Here is a 21,627-nt window from a genome sequence, read left to right as displayed (position 1 = left end):
TCAGAATATACATTTAATAGCGGTATTAGCAAAAATACTAGACCGCAAACTGACCCCACGGTCCTCCCAACTGGGCGGCCGGAAGTGAGCTAAATCCACCCAGTGGTGTCTGCCTCCCTCCGCATCAAACGAGCAAAACCACTCACGGCGGAACGAGGAGGCAGCACTGTTAATCACCCCACATAGCAGAGACCCCGCCAGTAAATTGGAATAGGTAAGTGCAAATAAGCAAGGTTAAAAGCAAAATTAAAAGCCCTAGCAATAAAAATACAAGAGTGAGTCTACGCACTTCTTTCCAGGAGCCCCGCAGTATAATGCGGCACGATCTCACTGGCTGGGCCCCAGCCCTACCGGCCTGTCTTCACCTCGAACCTGCTCCTGCGAAATCCCGGTGTGTCCTGCAGCTAGCAACCTCGAAAACCCCAGAGGACCTGCCTGCCTTCAACCCCAAAGACTTTGTCTCTTGTGAACACCAGATTTGTTCATCTGCAACATCTGGCCCCGGCCGGAAACCGCAAATCCGCACCAATCTGCACCCGTCATCCACGGCCCGCGCTCAAGTGGGCAAATACCACGAGGAGGTCCCCCCGGCGATCCTAACCCGAGATCCGGTGACCCCTGACCTGCCTCAAGCCTCCAGCCGACGCCTGCAGCCTAAATCCAGAAGGTCACCCCAACCAAGGGCGAGGATATAGCCTTACGGCTAGAGCGGTCGACCTCGAAGCTGGGGAACCGGGTTAGAGTCTGGGCAATGACGCTCAACATCCTGTGATTCTGGGCAAATCACTTAATCTCCCCGTGCCTAACAAAAATTAATATGTCCATATGCTTAACACTATCCTCTGACACTCCCTCTGTAACAAAACTGGTGCTATGTAAAGCGCTCTGATACCCGATGTATCGAGTCTAGTTTGCGCTATATAAATCTAAAAAAAAAAGAAAAGAAATGCGACCAGGAGCTGGTAAGAAGACCCGACCCCAAAAGGCACCCCTGCACCCGACGCCCCATGGCCTTGCGTGGCCAAATCGACGGTGCCTAATCAACCCCCAACTTCCCAACTTACCTCTCGAAGTGGTGGTCGCACCCAGAAGACCTTCGTCCCCAAGCCTGCAGTGCCTTTGCAAACCAAAGGTTCCTCATAGGAACCAACAGGGCGCCCAACGTCGAAACAGCACCCTGCATCCGGCCGCCCCAGTGCCGCTGAGGGTGCACCTTTGGTGCTACTTTGTTTCCCCATTTGCCCTGAGCTAAAGTCCAGGAACTTTGCTCCCACAACCAAGTGGTCCCAGGTCCCTACCCCCATTGGATAACATTGGGCCTCAGCACTCTGCACCCGGCCGCCCTAGTCCCGCTGAGGGTGTATCAAGAGTGCACCCTTGACCCTGGGGCACCACTGAGTCTACCCCTAGAACCTCAACTCCCACTACCAAATGCTTACCTTAAAACCAATAACACTATTTTCCTCTCTAGGATAACATTGACTGTTTTTCTTGGAAATGTTTCTAAGTGTGGAGTTTGAAAACCTAAAGAAATTCTTTAAAATTGCACTGTTTAACAAAAACGATTTTACTTACCTGTTTACAGGAAATGTCCCAGAGTAGTATCTAGGTATACTACTCTGTGTAAGAAAAGTAATCCAAAAAGTAACTTACCTGGTATTTTACTGAAAAGCCCATTCAAGTCTATGTACTGTATTTACAAATTATTGCATTTCTCTGCAACCATACTGTAAGTCAAAACAAAGTACAATTCAAACTGTTTACAAACTGCATTACTATGGTAAAGTATTTATTGCTTACCTGTGCCAGGCTTGCTTGGTTCTAGAAAATAAAATAACTATGAGAAAATGTTCATACAAAAACAATTGGTCTGAAGTTCAGTCTTTGAGTATGTGAATTCATTTGCTGACTGAGGGTGTACAACATATGCTTAACACTATCCTCTGATACTGCCTTACTGCTTTACCACACTACCACAAATAGAGTGAGGTGCTATCTAACTTTCCCTTTGCCTACCTTTGGGGTTCCACTGAACTCTGTGCACACTATACCTCATTTTGGTATAGTATGTACATAGCCAGCTTTCTACATTGGTGGCAGTGGTGGCATTGCCGGATCTCAGGTCAGGATCGCCGGGGGTACCTCCTTGTGGTGTTTGCCCACTCGAGCTCGGGCCGTGGACGGCGGGTGCAGAGTGGTGCGGATTCGCAGTTTCCGGCCGGGGCCAGATGTTGCAGATGAACAAATCCGGTGTTCACGGGAGACCAAGTCTTTGGGGTGAAAGGCAGGCAGGTCTTTTGGGGTTTTTGAGGTTGCTGGCTGCAGGACGCACTGGGATTACGCAAGAGCAGGTTCGAGGTGGAGACAGGCCGGTAGGGCTGGTGACAAGTCAGTGGGTGTCTTCCTCTTGTTAGCTTCGGTACGGCTGTTCGGTCCTTCTTCTTCTTTTCTTGTTGCAGGTTCTTGTCTGAGGAAGCAAGGTTCAGGGGTGCCCCTAAATACTAGATTTAGGGGCGTACAGGTAGGTAAAAGGTAGGGACCAATGGGTCCCTTCCCTGGAGTGGGTACACCCCCTAGTATGCAACCCACCAGTGGGAGGGAGGCATTAACCTGTGCCTGGTTGGCTGAGTCCCCTCATTTGCAAGATGGCGGGGACTGAGAGTTGCGCTTTACCTCGTCTCCCGCACCTGCGGGGTGGAGTTGGCAGAGGTGGGCACACTTCTCTTCCTCACTTGTTTTTCCCGCCGGTTCCCCTGCCCAAAGGGGGGGGTCAGAGCCAGTGGGGAGCAGTTTCTGAAAGCAGCAAGTGGCCTGGGGAAGCTCACAAAGGCGACAAGCCTTCGAAGCTTCCCCTTCGTGGGATGTGCATTGTTTCAGGCCCCAGAGAACAGCAGGCTCTCAGCTGAGGGGTCCAGAAACATGTCTGGTGGTGGCAGCTGAAATCAGCCAATCACCCTGGACACTAGTGGTAGGTTTAGTTTTCAGGGGGCATCTCAAAGATGCCCTCTGTGTGCATTTTTCATTAAATCTCACACTGGTATCAGTGTGGGTTTAATGTGCTGAGAGGTTTGATACCAAACTTCTAAGTTTTCAGTGTAGCCATTATGGTGCTGTGGAGTTTGTAAACCAACTCTGGATCCGGGTAATGTTAATAACTATCGCCCTATTGCCGGCCTTCCTTTTGCAGCCAAGGTTCCGGAGAAATACCTGAATAATATGCTCACAGCCTATTTAGACACTAATGGCTTGCTAGACCCTTCCCAACATGGTTTCCGGCCACGACACTCGACAGAATCAGCTCTGGTTAAGACAGCCGAAGAGATTCGCAGAGCTGTGGATAGTGGTCGAAAGGCGATCTTGGTACTCCTCGACCTGTCAGTCGCTTTTGATACCGTCAACCACATGGTTTTGGCGCAGCGGCTGAGGGAGATTGGGATAGGAGGAACAGTCCTGTCTCTTCTGGTATCCTTTCTCGGGAACAGAGAGTAGAAGCTGTTCTGGGAAGGTATGACATCGGAGGGATTTCTCCTTCCTTGCGGAGTTCCGCAGGGGTCAGCCCTTTCTCCTACACTGTTTAACCTGTACGTGACACCTTTATCTGACCTTGTCAGGAAACATGGCTTTGTTTTGGTCTCGTATGCTGATGACTCCCAACTTGTTCTATCCACCAACAATCAGCTCGGAACCATAGCAAGCAGATTTTATTACTGCCTTACAGAGATCATGTCCTGGATGGGTCAGAATTATTTAAAGATAAATACAGATAAAACAGAAGTGATGGAGTTTGGGCCAGGTCTGCCATCGTGGAATAAGTCATGTTGGCCATCAGAGTCCGGAGAATGTCCATCCCCAGTAGAGAAGGTTAGAAATCTGGGCATCCTCTTTGACAATAAACTTAATCTGGGGAGTTAATAGTCTTGTGTCCTCTTGCTTTTTCCTTCTGAAGACACTGAGAAAATGTTTTCCTTTCATCCCATCAGAATTACAAAAAACAGTGATGGTGGCTCTTTTTCTTTCTAAGTTGGATTACTCCAATGCCTTATTTCTGGGAATCGACAAATGTCAACTGTCAAAACTGCAGTCATTACAGAACGCGGCAGCCAGGCTTCTGCTGGGTTTAAGTAGAGGACAGCCAACTTCAGCAGGGATACGATCTCTCCATTGGCTGCCTATAAAACAACGTATAGAATTTAAGGCGCTTACATATGTGCACCAGGCAATTTATGGCAGTGCCACAGAGGACCTAGAGAATTTCTTTGTACCCTATGTTCCTGTACGCCCCGTTAGATCAGCTACTCAGGGTCTTGTTAGAGTCCCAAAAATCAGAAGAGTACACTGGGGCGGTCGGACAATCACATATTGGGCAGCCAGGCTGTGGAACAACTTGCCTCGGACCATGAGATTGCAATCCGACCTTCAGGTATTTAGGAAAGGATTAAAAACTCGTCTCTTTGAAACCATATGAGTGATCTTTCCTATGTCCCCTGTTACTACACCTCAGCGCCAAGACGCCTCGGCATTCGAGCGCTTTAGAAACATATAAACATAAACATAATGACAAGCTCCCAGCACCATATACTCTTAATGGCAGCACTGCACTTACAATGTATAAGAATGGACTTAGACACTGTAGGGGTACAGGGCTCATACACCTGTACCCTCACCACTGGTATAGGGCACCCAGCTAGAGGGGTGACTGATCTATGCCAGGGCAGTGGTTTGTAGGCATGCCACACAGAGATGTGTGCCATGTCGACTCTTCACTTTGTTCTGCACCAAAACACGCAGCCTGCAAAGGGAGTGTGTGTGTGTAAAGGTACGGGGCCTCTAAGGGGGGCACAATAAGGGCTGTAGCCCTTAGAGGTCTTCCCTGGTCACAGTGCCCTGGTTACCTGTGGTACCATTTACTAGGGGCTGACCTGTGGCTAGAGATGCCAATTGGGTTCGTTTTGGAGAAAGAACACAGGCCCTGGGAACCTGATTGGCAGGGATCCAGGGCACATCAAGTCAAAGTGCATCAGTAGTCTGGCAAAAAGTGGGGGGTTAGTGCAACCGAAACCCACTTTCCTACACTTACCACATCAAATATTAGGGGCCACCATAAGCAAGATTACCATTAGTGGTCGCCTCAGTGCATCAGGCATGGTTACCAATGGAAAAAATCTCACCAGCACCCCCCCCCCCCACTCTCTTTGATGTGGCTGCAGCGGGGCGGCAAACATGGGGACACCGCCACGGGTGGCCAAAGGGCTAGCTATGCACTGGGTAGACTTCTCTGCTGTAACTCTCCTGGATTCCAGCGCTCTAGTTCATTACATTCCACTTCTGGATACTTGATGCAGACTTGTAGCAAAGAGTAAACTCCTTTGACAGGAACAGCCATGATGGTGGTTCCTGCCAATGCCTTTGTAAATGCCTGCCTTCTTGGCAGTCATTTATAAATTAGGTTCGTGGCCTCTCCACCATGGGGACGGAGTAATTTATCTGGGCCCATGGTGGACCCAACGGCTAAAAATAAATCTGCCCTTAGACTGTCATGAATGCCACCAACTTCCCCCGATCAACAGATATTCAAACCCGGTACATTTTCCTCTCCCAGTCTTACATGCGCCACATGTCCCTCCGCACATACTCTCCATTCAGATACATAACAACATATTACAATGCACTCTACGCCAAATGGTCTCCTCAGCTCTCTTAGGCACCTTGATTGCTTGGCAGCTGTGGGAGAGCTCACAAATTCATTGACTTGGTTCTTAATTGCAGTCTCTATATCTTTCCCTAATCCCCACTTTCCTTTTTGTAATCACTCTTCTCTGTATCCCTTTGCTAATCCCCTTTGAGCTGGTTTTTGACTATGTCACTGAACATTCCTCCATATTCTACAGCGAAACTTGATTTTTTTTTATCTGCCCCTGTTTTGACCTTGCACTTGAATTTCTTTGTATCCTTAGCTGCTGCACTTTGTGTGGTGCATGTGTCTGTATTTGATATTCCCCCATTTATTCCCAGATTCCACCCTGGTACTTGGTAATGAATTGGCAGTCACACTTTCACTTTTGTATCATCACTGTCTTACGCTTTTGTTCCTTGCTGCTCTTCAAATGTAGGCTGTTTACAGTATTCAGGAGAACTTTGGGGCATATGTACGAGGAAGTGGCAGAGTGAGGCATTAGCCGTCATGGCTCCACGCCTCACTCCGCCACTTCTGAAACGCAAGGCTGCCCATATTTACAAGGATATGGTGTAGCCTTGCTTTTCCCCCTGCGCTGGCGCTACACTTAGTAGTGTAGTGCCCACGCAGGCACCCTTGCACCATAGTGCAAGGGTGTCTGCTTGCAGGGGAGGATTGTTTGTGTGTAGGAAGGTGTCCCTTCCTGCACATAAACAATCCTAAAATGCCATTTTGGCACTTTTATGCGTGCTTCTTCATGCAGCACACATGAAAGTGAGAAAATGGCTTTTTTTTACAGATTATTTATGTACAGGAAGGGGGACCTTCCTGTACATAAACAATCCATGGTAGTTTGCTTTTTCCATGTGTGCCGCAGCAATGAGGAGAAATAATGCTTTTCTTCTCGTTTCACTAAGTGAAGACCAGGTTTTCCCTAGTCTTAATTTTGGCGCTGCCTCCTATATATGCCACCCTTTTACAAAGGGGGAAGCGTCAAAATCAATGGGTGTTGTGGTGGAACCACCCCTATCACGGTAACGATAGCGTGAAAGGGGGCCTTATTTACAAGACAGCATTAAGCCACGTTAAGTGGCTTAACTTTACCTTCTAAATAAGGCTAAGCCACTATCACCACCACAACTTCAGAAAAGTGACGTTGTGGTGGCGATAGGGGCTTGTACATATGCCCCTTTGTATCAAAAACTCTCTACTAAATGTTTACCCTGTTTGTGAACCATAATGGTCAACTTAGTTTATTTTAGTGGAAAATGTGCTCACCTAGGTTGCTTTTTGTGACTCAGGTAGAGCCCATCAGTAGACAGCATGTAAGCCATCACAGAACAGATGGAAAAAAGGGTTATTTAATCAATGTTTAAAATGTTTTAAAAACCTGTAAACACTGTATATAAAAATTAAGTTAATATAAGTCAGTACACCGCAAATAGATTAATTCATTTCAATATAAAAACACAACTTAGTGTTATTAAAACGATATTTCCACTTCAAAATGTAAACACCTTCTAAAATCTTGCTGTATTCAGCTCCTATATATAAGTAGCCATTTTTACACCCCATGTAAGATACTTGTTCTTCTGTATTACCCGGCAACAATCACCAGCATTTCCCAAATTCATTCAAATCTCCAGGGCTGTGGGGTTAGACCTCTCAGAATGGACGCCCCAGCGACCCATAGCAAGATTTATGGTGACACTTGACAATACAAGCAAAGCAAGACATTCAAGTAATAAATGAGAGAGCGACGCTAGACGAAGGCCTTTTAGAAAACAGAGCCTGGAGGCAAGAAGGGCGCTGGCTTTCCTGCGGATGTGTCTTAGCATGAATATCATCCACAGCTTCTAGAACAGCATACAGGGTGACATATGGTAAACAGGATGTCTCTTTGCAGCAGTCCAGCCCATCGCCCTAGGTGGAAGTGGAATTGGAGGCTGTGATGAGACCTAGAGTACCTTCATTTGAACATACACTATATGATATCAACAAACTGCAAAGTAAATCAATAAGTGTTCACATAACTGGGAGCTCACCTTAACAGACCTCACCCCTTTTTATACCTGACTATCAGTGGTGTTTCTCATGATGGCAGAGACAGAGCAGTTATTAGTAAGGGAAAAATGATCACCACCGAGTAAGACAAGAAGGACCGGCACTGAGTAAAGCAAGCAGGACCGCCACTGAATAAGGCAAGAAGGACCGCCACTGAGTAAGGCAACAAGAGCTGTCACTATTAGTAAGGCATGAAGGACTTCCACTGAATAAGGCAAGAAGGACCGCCACTGAGTAAGGCAACAAGGGCCACCACTATTAGTAAAGGAAGAAGGACAGCCACTGAGTAAGGCAAGAAGGACCACCACTGAGTAAGGCTAGAAGGACTGCCACTAAGTAAGGCAAGAAGGGCCACCACTGAGTAAGGCAAAAAGAACCGCCACTGAGTAAGGCAAAAAGGGCCACCACTATTAGTAAGGCAAAAAGGACATCCACTGAGTAAGACAAGAAGGACCGCCACTGAGTAAGGCTAGAAGGACCACCACTAAGTAAGGCAACAAGGCCCGCCACTATTAGTGAGGTAAGAAGGACCGCCACTGAGTAAGGCAAGAGGGACCGCCACAAAGTAAGGCAACAAGGGCCACCACTATTAGTAAGGTAAGAAGGACCGCCACTGAGTAAGGCAAAAAGAACCGCCATTGAGTAAGGCAAGAAGAACCGCCACTGAATAAGGTAACAAGGATCGCCACTGAGTAAGGCAAGAAGGACCGCCAATGAGTAAGGCACAAGGGCTGCCACTATTAGTAAGTCAAGAAGGACAGTCACTGAGTAAGGCAAAAAGGACCACCACTGAGTAAGGCAAGAGTGACCGCCACAAAGTAAGTCAACAAAGGCCACCACTATTAGTAAGGTAAGAAGGACCGCCACTGAGTAAGGCAAAAAGAACCGCCACTGAGTAAGGCAAGAAGAACCGCCACTGAATAAGGTAACAAGGATCGCCATTGAGTAAGGCAAGAAGGACCACCACTGAGTAAGGCAAGAGGGACCGCCACAAAGTAAGGCAACAAGGGCCACCACTATTAGTAAGGTAAGAAGGACCACCGCTTTGTAAGGCTAGAAGGACCACTACTGAGTAAGGCAAGAAGGATAACCACTGAGTAATGCTAGAAGGAACACCACTGAGTAAGGTCAAAAGGACCGCCACTGATAAGCTTTTTGGAGAGGAGGCTTACCTGTTTACTGCAAGGAGGAAAGGATGCAGCACCTGTCATACCGTTCAGAGAAATCTAAGCAGGAAGCACTATCTGAGAGCTCAGATTTGCTAGGGAACTGTAAAGGGAAGAGAACAAAAAAAGTGCAGGTCTCAGAACGAGAGTGAATTGAGGCAAAAGGGAAGGGAAAGCCCACCAACCAATGTCACCCTTCCCCTGTGATTGGACTCACGTGCTTTTGAGCTTGTTTCTCCTCTGAAGCCCCTCTGCTGCCTTGGGCAGACCTGCTTTTTATGACCCAGAAGTGGTGCGGGCATGCGTCTGTGTGCCACCCTAATGTCTTCCACTGTCTCCAGTTGCCTTGTTCATGTCTCTTCTGGTTTCTGTCTCTTTTACGTGAGCTCATTTTATTTACTATTCCTGTAGTCCCGACATTGGGACAGTCCCTGGCCCTTCCCACTTCATTCTTCCTCAGAGGTGTTACTGGAGACAGCTAAGTCCATTAGCTGAGTGGGAAGTCCAGTCTCTCTCTTGTGTGCCTTTGTTTCAGATTCCCACGTCCCCAGGGAACAGCCAGCTCCAGCCCCTTCTCCTGATTGTAAAATATGCTTGCCTGACCAGGTTGGGGCTGATAAATAAATGTTAAAAACCTGATGCAGGAGAGAGTGCTTTCACCTTCTATCAATGAGTACTTGGTTATGGGTTTACACTTCTTGAGATTATGCCAAGATTAGAACAGAACACTTGGGCCAAGCCCTCCAAACAAACCATGCATGTTGGAGAAGTATGACAAGGTGAGCATTACATCAATTCACAAACACCGAGACATTTTACACACTATATACTCACGGGTACAACCCACATCAATAACGGTGACACAGTGGCTCGCAACACACCAGTACTTCATAATCTATGCATCCCTTCGGGAGCCTGTATGAACATGTCCCTCCGTTGAGGTGCCGCCTGATTTATATACTGAGTACACCTGACGAAGGTTAACAAATTCCCTGATGTGACTTTATAGTTTACTGTAGAGTCTGTGTGCCTCGACAAAGGACAATGAGGCTCCCCGTCCATCTGCACGGGCAAGGCATCTAAAATATAACTTGTTATATACAGCGGTCGAAGTGCATCAATAAAAGTAAGGGAACTGTGAAACTGTGCACATTGGGGGTGGGGCGAGAAAGCATGGGGGCGGGATCAAAGGCGTGGCTAAAAGGCAAAATATTATGTAACTTTCTCATCCTCGGGTATGTATATATAAAATAACACACAGCTTAAATGTAAAATAAAAGCAAGTTAAGGTAATCGTTGGGAAATGCACTACCATACTTTATGAATCTCTATTTGTTAATGCACTGCAGAGGTCTGTGTCAATATCCAGCTTGCCATGTAATTGAACCCTGGTCGGAGCAGTGGAGCAGGGCCGGACTGGGAACCAAAACCGGCCCTGGCAAAGTGCTCGGCCGGCCCCCCTGGGGTTGAGGGTGTGGCCGAGCTGTTTGCCAGGGCCGGTTTCAGACGATTTTGTTACAGGGGCCGAATTTGCAGCTATGCTGCAAAAACGGACCTGTAACAAAAACGGCCTCCCAGGGGCACAAAACCGGCCCCCACCCTTGCGGCCCACCAGGGAATGCCCGGTGCCCGCTATTGCCAGTCCGGCCCTGCAGTGGAGAATAGTTAGGAGCTAACACAGGCCCCTGTAGCCCCTGCGGTGAGGGAGTCTGTGTTACGTCCCTTTAAAAAGCAAACACTTGACACCTCTGCTGGTAACTCCTTTCCAAAACCACTCAAAAAGAATAAATCTATGTCATCAGGTAGTGTCAAGTGATTCCATTATTAAACCCAATACCGGCTTCCCAGCTCCCTATACATTTGAAGACTGATCTGTTGTGCATGTTTAAATTTCTTTCAGGTAAGCAGGCACCCTGGCAAGAAGGCTTGTTTAGCTGTCTGCCGCCCTTTCGGTTTCAGGAGACTCCGTGCCTTACACTGTAGCTGAAACATTTCAGCTGTAAGAATGATCTGTCCCGAGACGGTTATCCTTTCACTGAAAGAAGAGGAACTGTTTTCATAAAACTAAAAAAGTATGGGCACGTCATGCCCCTCCGATCCCACCCACTTCGACCACTGGTTATACAGCACCTTTTGTTTGTGATAACCCTGTGAAGCTCACGGGTGCACACATCAGTACCGTTTCGGGTCCTAATTGTGGCAAAGCCTGCCACCTCCGCCCTCGCCCATTGCAATAGACTCAAAGGCAACTGTTCGTGTCAGGCGATGGCTGGATTTCTACACCATCTTGTCTTCTGTATAGTAAAAGGGCTAAATCAATACATTTGTTTAGGTATTTCTCCCCCTTTAATTTCGGTTTGATGCCTAGGAGGATACTTGGTTTCACAATGTGAAAATAGCAATAAATACATCCTTGTAACCATATTAGATCTCTATTCATATACTTATTTGCATAGTTAAAGGAAAATGAGTTTTGTTCGTATCAGCACTTTCCCATCTTGTCTGTAGTTCAAGAAAATCCCAAATGCACGCCTATGGGTGAACCACACTCTTGGGTTTATCAGTCACAGCATTCTTGTTTATGGATGCATTCACAGCCTTTGCAGACTGTTGTCTTGTTTATCACTGTACAACCAACACGTGTTTCACCTCCTGTAGCCAGAGAGCCTGGATCTTTTCCAAGGCTGTAAAATGGAGCATCGGTAAGGTACATGAGGTGCACACTGACTGGGTGTGGGGACACACTCAGTGGGTTCATTGCACACATGAAATAATTTGGTCCGTTAATAAAAGTGGTTTGTGATCACTCTCCTAAGAAAAATATCTGAGATCACAGAAAGAGAGAATTCAAGGTAATACAATAGATGATTAATTAGACACGTCTAGTTATCAGGTGTTTGTCAGGTGTTATTCAGTAAGATGATTTATGTCAAAGGTGTACTTTGGTACAGAGTACACAAGAACAAATTACAAAAATAGGCCCAGGAGCTGCTAATCACTGTTAAGGCAACTTAGTAGTCCAGAAGTTTTGGTATTTCTGGTATGATTTTAGTTGGAGATGGCACATTAGAGTTCATTCACGAGGCTATGAATGGTTTTTTTCAGGTGATACCTTAAGAAGATATGGTTCTTTAGATTTATTGTTTAATTTGTCTACTAGCATTGCAGCAGGCATAGTTACCTGTGAGAAGACATCAATGTAAGTAGTTTGTGAATACATAGGTATGGGGTATCGTTTAAGCCATTCCAAATGCTTCAGGAGGATGTGCATGTAACAAATTACCTATATACCAATATGGGTAGGCCCACCATCCCGTAGCATAGTATGGCCTGTGTTTTCAAAAATAAATGATCTCCGAATTAGAGGGGCTGCCTTACCATTGTGATTGATATGTAGTAATTATTTGGTTGTTTTTCTAGGGAAAGGAAGGGGGAAAGAAGCCAATATAACGAGGAGGTGCAAGTTTCCCCTGCCCGCTAACCACGATCCCTTGCATTGCAGGCCTGGGCAGGGAAAATATACATTAGAAGGACTGGACTGCCTAGTGAGGTGCTCCAGATGAATGAAAGGTGATGACAAAGTGGCAAATGGGTCACCATTCTTGGTTGACTGCTAGCAGTGGCCCACCTATTAGTTAATTAGCAGTTCTCCTACTCTAAATGGAGTAAGGTGACCCCGAATTTGGTGGGTGGGAGAACCACCAATTTATGGCAGTTTGCTTGACGAGATAAACTCTAAATAACCCTCAAGAGCGTTACAAAATTGATTAAATACTACGCAATCAGATGTCACACTGCCCCGTGTTTACCCACTTTTACCCAAGAGAGATCTGAAGTCACATTAAAGTTACCTAACCACAATGAGGTTTTCAATTCCGGAGGAAACCAGAACTACAGCTATATAATTTAAATGAAATGTATTTGCACATGGCAGATCAAAAATATGCAATGTAAGGTTCTTCCAAATCCTAATTTCATAATTTGCCATTTTCGTCTGGCATCTTTCTTTTTATTTGAGAATAGAAATGTTCAGTGGCGGTCCGTCCATTGGGGGCGTTGGGGCGTCGCCCCCCCGCCAGCGCCTCGCGCCCGCAGCTTCCTCGGTGACGACGGTGAGGGAGAACTGTCAGTCAGTATGACGTTGGACCGCCCACCCCCTTCAGAGTCTGAAGGGGGTGGGCGGTCTGGCGTCATCATGTTGACTGACAGGCAGCCAGCAGCACACAAGTGCGCATGAGTGGGGACGGAGGGCGATTTTTGCACCGTGCCCAGTCATGCGCACTAGTGTTTCCAGAGTCTGGCGCATGCCCATTAGGAGAGCGAGGTTGAGCCAAGGCTCAAACCTCGGTCTCGTAATGGGTAGGCGGGCAGAGCGTAAGCCTGCTCTAAGCCAATCCTGGTGCTGCTCCAGCACCAGGATTGGCTGAGAGGGGTCAGATGGGCTGCGCCTGTTCCAGTGAGTGAGTGTGTAGGCGGCGGCGCCAGAAGTAACGGACGGACCTGAGGCGAGGCAGCGCGGACCCGGACCTGCTCAGGACAGGTAGGATTTTTTTTTTTTTAAAACACCCCCGCGTGACACCCCCCCCCCCACACACGACACAAGCCGCGACTGCTCGTGACAGACCCTCACAGGTACAATAGGGGTACCGGCTGGTTCGAGGTCTGTGCAGTAAAAGTAATAGAGAAATCTCAAAATGTGAAATGTACCATGTGGTGAACGTCTATTGTGTGGAAAGTTAGTTGGTAAAATTGCTGCAGAGCCGTGTCCACGACATTGTGAGGAAAACAATCCTGTGTGGTGTAAGGTGGCAGTAGGGGTCTCTTATTACACGCAAACAAACACAAACGATATCATCTGTGTTAACTAGATTTTTATTAAAATTGCTTGTTCTAGTCTTTTAGTAAAAGCTTGCAAGTGGTGAAAGTCTTTGGATCCTAGTAAAGATATCTCTCACGGACGGTAATGCAGTGACTGGAACATTCTGTGACCAAGTATTTAAAAATCACGTGGTTCTCACTTTATGTGGATATATTTGGATGCCAGAAATGTATGCTCTAGATATCAAATAAAGACATGTTTACAGTTAGTTAAGATTGGAGCTTAACTAAATATTTGTAAAAAAAATAACGTATAAGCGAGAGGCCAACAGAGTACTTGGTTCACGTTATGTTGCCCTTTTTGGTGACAAAGCTGTCCATTCCAACAATGCGTACTCAATGCTCCCAAATCAGTTTCTATAACTATGTTACTCCACTTTAACCACCTGGCATTAAGATTTCTTATATATCGATTATTATGTGTATTGACACAGAATGTAGCTCAAAGTTTGCCATTGATTCCATATGCTGCGTAGTTTGTCTTTATGTACCGCATAATTTAGGCAGCCACGCCACATAATATGCTTCTCTGATGACGGCGATTTCTGGACCTTTGTGACATAGTCTGACTTTGCACTGGCCATTATTGCGTGTGACAACTACGTCTCACTGTTGGAGTTCAAAGCGTCACTCCCACCTGTTTGAATTGGCCTGACTGCTTTACCACGCTAACATTTGCAAAGGAAACTTGGCTAATCAAATTGCAGCGCATCCGAGCCATGGGGCACGGACAACAAACGAAAATGACCACCAAGGACATTGTTCAATCATCCCAGGCTAACCCGGAGAAAAGGCTTGGCACGTGAAAGAAATGTTCACAGAGCCGTGTTCTGGTAGCCCCTTGTGTCCTGGGATGAAATGTACAGCTTCAGTTGGTCTCAGACTGGTTCCACCGCCTCCCACCGCTGCAGGGGCATTTTAGTAAGAAGTGACGTGTTCCAACATTTCCAGTGAGCAGGATGGTATTTATTTTTAATATGGCAAAAGCATTTCCAAGTCCACTTGGTGGCATCCTAGCTCTCACACTGAAGCACTGTATATTATGGCTCTCATTTGTGGTCCTGTGTCCTGTGCTCATACTACAGCAGCATGGTATGTCCTAGCTCTCAAACTGCAGCACTGTATATCGTGGCTCTTATATTGTAGTCCTGTGCCATATCCTCAATCTCTGGTGGCATGTGCTAGCTGAGCTCTCATACTGCAGCTCTGTATATTATGGCTCTAATATTGTGTTTCTATGTCTTGCACTCATACTATGGTGGCACGATTTGTCCGAGCTGTCATACTGCAGCACTGTATATTATGGCTCTCATATTGTAGCCCTGTGTCATGTACTCATATTACAGCGGCATGGTATGTCCGAGCTCTCACACTGAAGCACTGTATATCGTGGCTCTTATATCATAGTTCTGTGCCTTATGCTCAATCTCTTGTGGCACAGTATGTCCTAGCTGAGCTCTCATAATGCTGCTCTGTATATTATGGCTGTTATATGTTAGTCCTGTGTCTTGTGGCCATACTGCGGTGGCATGGTATGTCCGAGCTCTCATACTGCAGAACTGTATATTATGGCTTTCATATTGTGGTCCTGTGTCTTGTACTGATACTATTGTGGCACAATATGTCCTGGCTCTCATGCTGCAGGACTTAATGTTATGGTTCCCATATTGTGGTCCTGTGTCTTGTGCTCATACTACAGCGGTATGGTATGCCCTAGCTCTCATACTGCAGCACTGTATATCATGGCTCTTAGAGGGGGCAACATTTACAATGATTGACCCGCTGTCAAATCCAAGGTCACAGCTTTTGACCCGTAGGTTGGGCACAGATTCCTGGCATGATGTGAGTACATTAACTCTCCATCAGCACAAAACATTTTTGCTCCCTCTGTCTCTTTGTCATGTTCTTCATTATGTTGAGTCTCAAGATGTGCCTGTGTATGTTTGTATGTGTGTGTTATGGTATGTATGTCTGTATGTGCGACTGTGTGTGTGTATTTGTGCTTTATTGTACGTGATTCTTTTTTTTGTTTTTACAATGTGCTTAATGCATGTGTGGATGGTCTATGAATGTTCCTAATTTTGTCTGAAAATGTAATGAAGAAACAGGATGGGGAACTCATTTTCTGGGGATGACTCTCTTTGTTAAGTGGGGAAACTGAGATTATAATGTTAATTCATTTTAGTTTCAGCAGGACTTCACCTAAGAACATACCCTCTGCAGTGGGCTCTATGTGTGTTTGCAGCTCTAGTCTCTGTGCTTCTCAAATTTGCTTGAAAATGCACCCTTTACCCACTTTTTTTTCACCCTCTAAGGTGGTCGAGCTCGCTCGCTGCGCTCGCTCGCCACGGTGCACTCCGACAGGAAGTTTACGCCTCACCACTTTCAAATGTCACCATCCGCCACTGGAAATGTTCAAATGGTTATGAAAAAGATTATTCATGCTGCTGGTTTTTCTTGTATCACAGCATTATACTCCAAGCCCTAGCCTATCCTTCTTTATCCGTCCCAATCGGCTGTGTTAATGAAACATCCTTCTTAGAGACCTTGGGAAGGATGAACCTTTCGGATTCTTTTGTTTGTACTTCAAACCCATTCTGTAATGGATTTGGAGCCACGTTCAAATGGCTTTCTGGTGAGGAAAATCGAACTCCCCAAAAGCTCTTTAGGGTTTTGTGCAGTCTTCGCTGTTTTTTAATTTGGCATTGGAACCCTAATTCTAGTTATCAGGGAAAATGATTCTATTGTGGGTGTCAAAATTAGTATTGCATTCTACAAAAGCGTAATATTTGCGGCTGATGGCCCTGAACTTTATCCCTCCTTAAACTTCAATTCATAAATTAATAACTAGCGGAACACTTCCACTGGCGTGGTCTAAATGTATTCTGATGTCTAGCTCTAAAATGGCCAGCAGACAAGACCATTGTACCTGGCTGATATGAATGGAAGCCCAGGACACAGTCTATCTTTTAATGCACCTGGAAAACATAATGTTTCAATGTACTTGTTTTTGCCAGAGCACACACTGTCATACCTGGGGGTAGGCTGAAGACCCCCTTTAAAAAAAGAATAGTATTGGCTTCTTCAATTCAAAGGTATATCCTATGGTGCATATATTACTTAAGATGCACTGGTTTAAGGACAGTAATTCTGAAATGCCTAAATAAGTCGAGCATGAGACACAAGCATTTAAAGGCTTTCATTTATAACGTTTTTCTAATAAACAATGTAAAAATCAATTATTTTCTCTCGATAGCATGAGCAATAACAGATCATCAGAAAAGGCAATTATGCGGAAACATTACGTTGACTATGTTAAACTGTCAATGTGGCTCCAATTCGGGACACTCCCACCTAAGGTCACAAAATAGTATAACATTCTTGTACAGATAACGTGTTTCTACATAGTGCTTCATACCACACTTGTGGCGTTTCTAAGCACTGTTGATATCAACTCATCACAGTCAATGTACCTACCTTTGGGCGGATGAAGTCTGTGTTGGTCTTGCTAGAATTCAAACTTGTGACGTGTTGATCACTGCTTTGCCAAGTGGCAAAAGCTCAGATCACTGAGCGGTCACAGGCAAAGAGTGATTTGCCTAATTCTCAGTCCTGAGGACTGCATATGGTCTACCTCAGGAAAACTTGTTTCAGGAAAACGACAGAAGTGATTATAACACGGATTACAAAGGCTGTTGCCATTGTAAAAATTATAGTTCTGGATGTCTCATGGTAAAAAATTATCAATTCCAACTCCAACATCTACAAACTTATGAATTATGATAACGAACATCTGCAAGCATGACACATTGGCAACTTTTCGAGTATCTTGAAACCAAGCGTTAAGTGTTAATCTGAGGATTGCTCAATTACACACAAAAAAATACTATTGCCGTTTTGTGAAGCACCTTGGAAATGATGAAGAATGGGCTGCCGGAAGATGGAAAATGATGGACATGCAACAGATTGGATGTCAACACATATCCCTGGAGTGCTGCATTTTCTCAGATTGGTGGGAGGGAATTCAGCAAAAGATACTTTTGGTGCTGAACTCTAATATAACACTATCCACCAAGGAATTGTTATATTACATCTAGACTTGACCTGAATTAAGCTATGGTGAAAGTATCTGGCTTCTGCGAGGGATGATGTAAGCCACGAATATCAACCTGATGTACTAAAATCTCCATCCAAGCTGGCGTAATTTCTAAAACACTGGCAGGACCTGCCATCATGAGATTCCTGCAAAAACAACAATTGATGGACAGAATGCAGAACAATGTCATACATTCACCCCAGTACAGAGATCTGGGCCTAAATCCATCGTTTTTTTGCTCACCATGCCGTTCCAGTTTGAACCCAGCCATATGCAAATCAGTCTTGACCCTGTGCCTCATGGGTACAGTCCAGCCCGAACTGCCAAGCCAGGTCCTCCCTGGACTGGAAACAAGCATTCTAGGACCGGTTTCGGGGTTTCACCCCTCTTCAGCCAGGATAGCTTGATTCCAGTGGCATGGAGAGCACGGGACCCACGCCTGGGCATACCCTTCCCACTCGGGTGACAAATGCAAAAACAACAATTGATGGACAGAATGCAGAACAATGTCATACATTCACCCCAGTACAGAGATCTGGGCCTAAATCCGTCGTTTTTTTGCTCACCATGCCGTTCCAGTTTGAACCCAGCCATATGCAAATCAGTCTTGACCCTGTGCCTCATGGGTACAGTCCAGCCCGAACTGCCAAGCCAGGTCCTCCCTGGACTGGAAACAAGCATCCTAGGACCGGTTTCGGGGTTTCACCCCTCTTCAGCCAGGATAGCTTGATTCCAGTGGCATGGAGAGCACGGGACCCACGTCTGGGCATACCCTTCCCACTCGGGGTGACAAATGCAAAAACAACAATTGATGGACAGAATGCAGAACAATGTCATACATTCACCCCAGTACAGAGATCTGGGCCTAAATCCATCAGTGGCGTGCTCACTACGCCACTGGAGTCAAGCTATCCTGGCTGATGACGGCTGATAGCCAGAAACAGGTCCTAGGATGCTTGATTCCGGTCCAGGGAAGACATGGCTTGGCAGTTCGGGCTGGACTGTTCCCATGAGGCACAGGGTCAAGACTGATTTGCATATGGCCATGTCTAAACTGGGGTGGCGTAGTGGGCAAAAGAACGATGGATTTAACACAGATCTCTTGACTGGGGGAGAATGTCTGCATTGTCAGCATTCCGTCCATCATTTGTTTGTTGTAACGCTTTTCGCCCTAAGTGGGATGGGTATTCCCAGACGTGGGACCCGTGCTCACTACGCCACTGGAGTCAAGCTATCCTGGCTGATGACGGCTGATAGCCAGAAACCGGTCCTAGGATGCTTGATTCCGGTCCAGGGAAGACATGGCTTGGCAGTTCGGGCTGGACTGTTCCCATGAGGCACAGGGTCAAGACTGATTTGCATATGGCCTTGTCTAAACTGGGGTGGCGTAGTGGGCAAAAGAACAATGGATTTAACCCAGATCTCTTGACTGGGGGAGAATGTCTGCATTGTCAGCATTCCGTCCATCATTTGTTTGTTGTAACGCTTTTCGCCCTAAGTGGGATGGGTATTCCCAGACGTGGGACCCGTGCTCACTACGCCACTGGAGTCAAGCTATCCTGGCTGATGACGGCTGATAGCCAGAAACCGGTCCTAGGATGCTTGATTCCGGTCCAGGGAAGACATGGCTTGGCAGTTCGGGCTGGACTGTTCCCATGAGGCACAGGGTCAAGACTGATTTGCATATGGCCATGTCTAAACTGGGGTGGCGTAGTGGGCAAAAGAACGATGGATTTAACCCAGATCTCTTGACTGGGGGAGAATGTCTGCATTGTCAGCATTCCGTCCATCATTTGTTTGTTGTAACGCATCATGAGATTCCTGTCAAGGCTGTTTACAGTTTGTGGGAAGGCTCTGTCAACACAGCAGAAATCTGCACTAAGCTGTTTCCTTTTAATTACAATAAAATAAAATAAAAAAATCCCGAAACAGGAATGTCTTTTTGAAAATAAAAAATAAAATGCTCCCCTTGCCATGGGATTCCTACCCCATTACCATCAGGGTTTTCTTGGCTGTGATCGGCAGTCAAAACTGACCTCTAAATTAGATGGACAGGATTAGAGGTCGGCCTCCAACAGCCCTTTCTCCGCAGATCCGTCGGCGGGGTTTAATTACAGCCGTGAATTAACCTAAGGTCCGCTCACTTCTAAATTTGGCAGGGGCACCAATATTTCGGTGGTATAGACCCTTTGTCTCCTGTGTGACAGAGTATCTATGCCACCAAGATGTACATTGGCCCCTTGGTCGTTAGTCTCCCCCTTCTACCATCGATGTTTCTCAGGTGTCTTGTAATCCTTTTATCCTATAAATTCTAGCTATGGTAATCTGATAATGTGATCCTGTATTTTAATGTGACTAGTTATCATATCACAGCTATTAATAGTTATATGTGGCCAATATTATGCTTTTACGTACAGAAGCACTGATAAATTACTTAGGATACGCTCTGTGTACACTCTCATTGATTTTCATCAGTATGTATGTATTTTTATGTAAATGAAGCACTTATAAATTACTTAGGATATGCTTTATGTGTACTCTCATTGCTTTTCATCAGTATGTATGCATTTTTATACATTAGTAATTTTAAAACTACTTACTTCATTTCTAACATATGTACAACGTGCATCTTCTAAATGCAAATGTTTAATGGAAAAAAAAATAGGATACACTGTTTTGCCTCAAAGCGGTATGCTAGACCATTATTCAAACATGTAGATAATTAAAATGTATTTATAACTTTCAATGCACAAAAGTTGCAGATTTATGGAAATGGTTTCTAAAGAGATTTCTCGGTCCCTAAGTGTGCGGTTTTTGAGAAAAATACTGATTGTTTATTTAAATCAATTGTGTTTTGGATTAGAAACAAAATTCGGTGTAAAAGAAACCATTACCAATATGAGTAATAGTTCTTAATTATCTGCCAATAAGAGCGTCGTTTGTGATGTATAAAAGCAGTATAAACATTTTTGTCATTGTATTGAGTCACACTTGAAGAAGTCTGCTAATGCTGGCACCTTCACTTCATTATACTTTTTTCAGTGTATTTGATTAGGGCATGATCATTTGATAAATGCATGAATGATAAGAGAAACACTTGATGGATTTTTGTGAAAAATGCTTCATTTAACTTTTTTTTAAATGTGATTTCATATCAGTAACCGCAAATTCAATCAACACATGTTTCGGCATGTAATGGCTCGCAGGCCTGGGGCTGTTTCACAGCAAAGAAAACGCAAATCAAAGTCCACAATGTATTTCTTCTAGACTTGATGTCAGGTTGAAGAGTCAGCCATGGGGTAAGAGTATCAATAATACAAAGGTGTATACCCCCAGGTCCCTCCAGTCCCGCCCCATTCCTTACTTGTGGAGATGACCATCTCCCTGACAGAAAAGAGAACTGGAGAATCCTGGGACCCCTAACCTCACCCCCTACCAATGGGAGTACATAACCTGCACTTACCCAGCATTCCGCCTGTTCTTTTTTGTCCGCCGACTGAATGGGAGGGGGTTGCTGGTTCTACTTACCAGCTGCAGTTTCTGCTGTGGTCTTTTCTGGATCCCGTCGGGCTGCTGGGCTGTCCTCGACATGCTTCACGGCGCTTCCTGGCCTGCTAGGCTTGCGCCAGGTGCCGCGATTGTTGCCGGCCCTTTTTTGCTGGTGTGCAGCCCTCCCGATCTGTTCCGGGTTGGAGAGCCAATCTTCCTGGTGACTGGGCCCGGCTGGGAGATGCGCTGCTGTAGCTATA

The sequence above is a fragment of the Triturus cristatus genome, chromosome 3_2 (genome assembly GCF_964204655.1).
Source record: "Triturus cristatus chromosome 3_2, aTriCri1.1, whole genome shotgun sequence".
Classification (NCBI taxonomy): Eukaryota; Metazoa; Chordata; class Amphibia; order Caudata; family Salamandridae; genus Triturus; species Triturus cristatus.
This window is presented reverse-complemented; position numbering follows the sequence as displayed.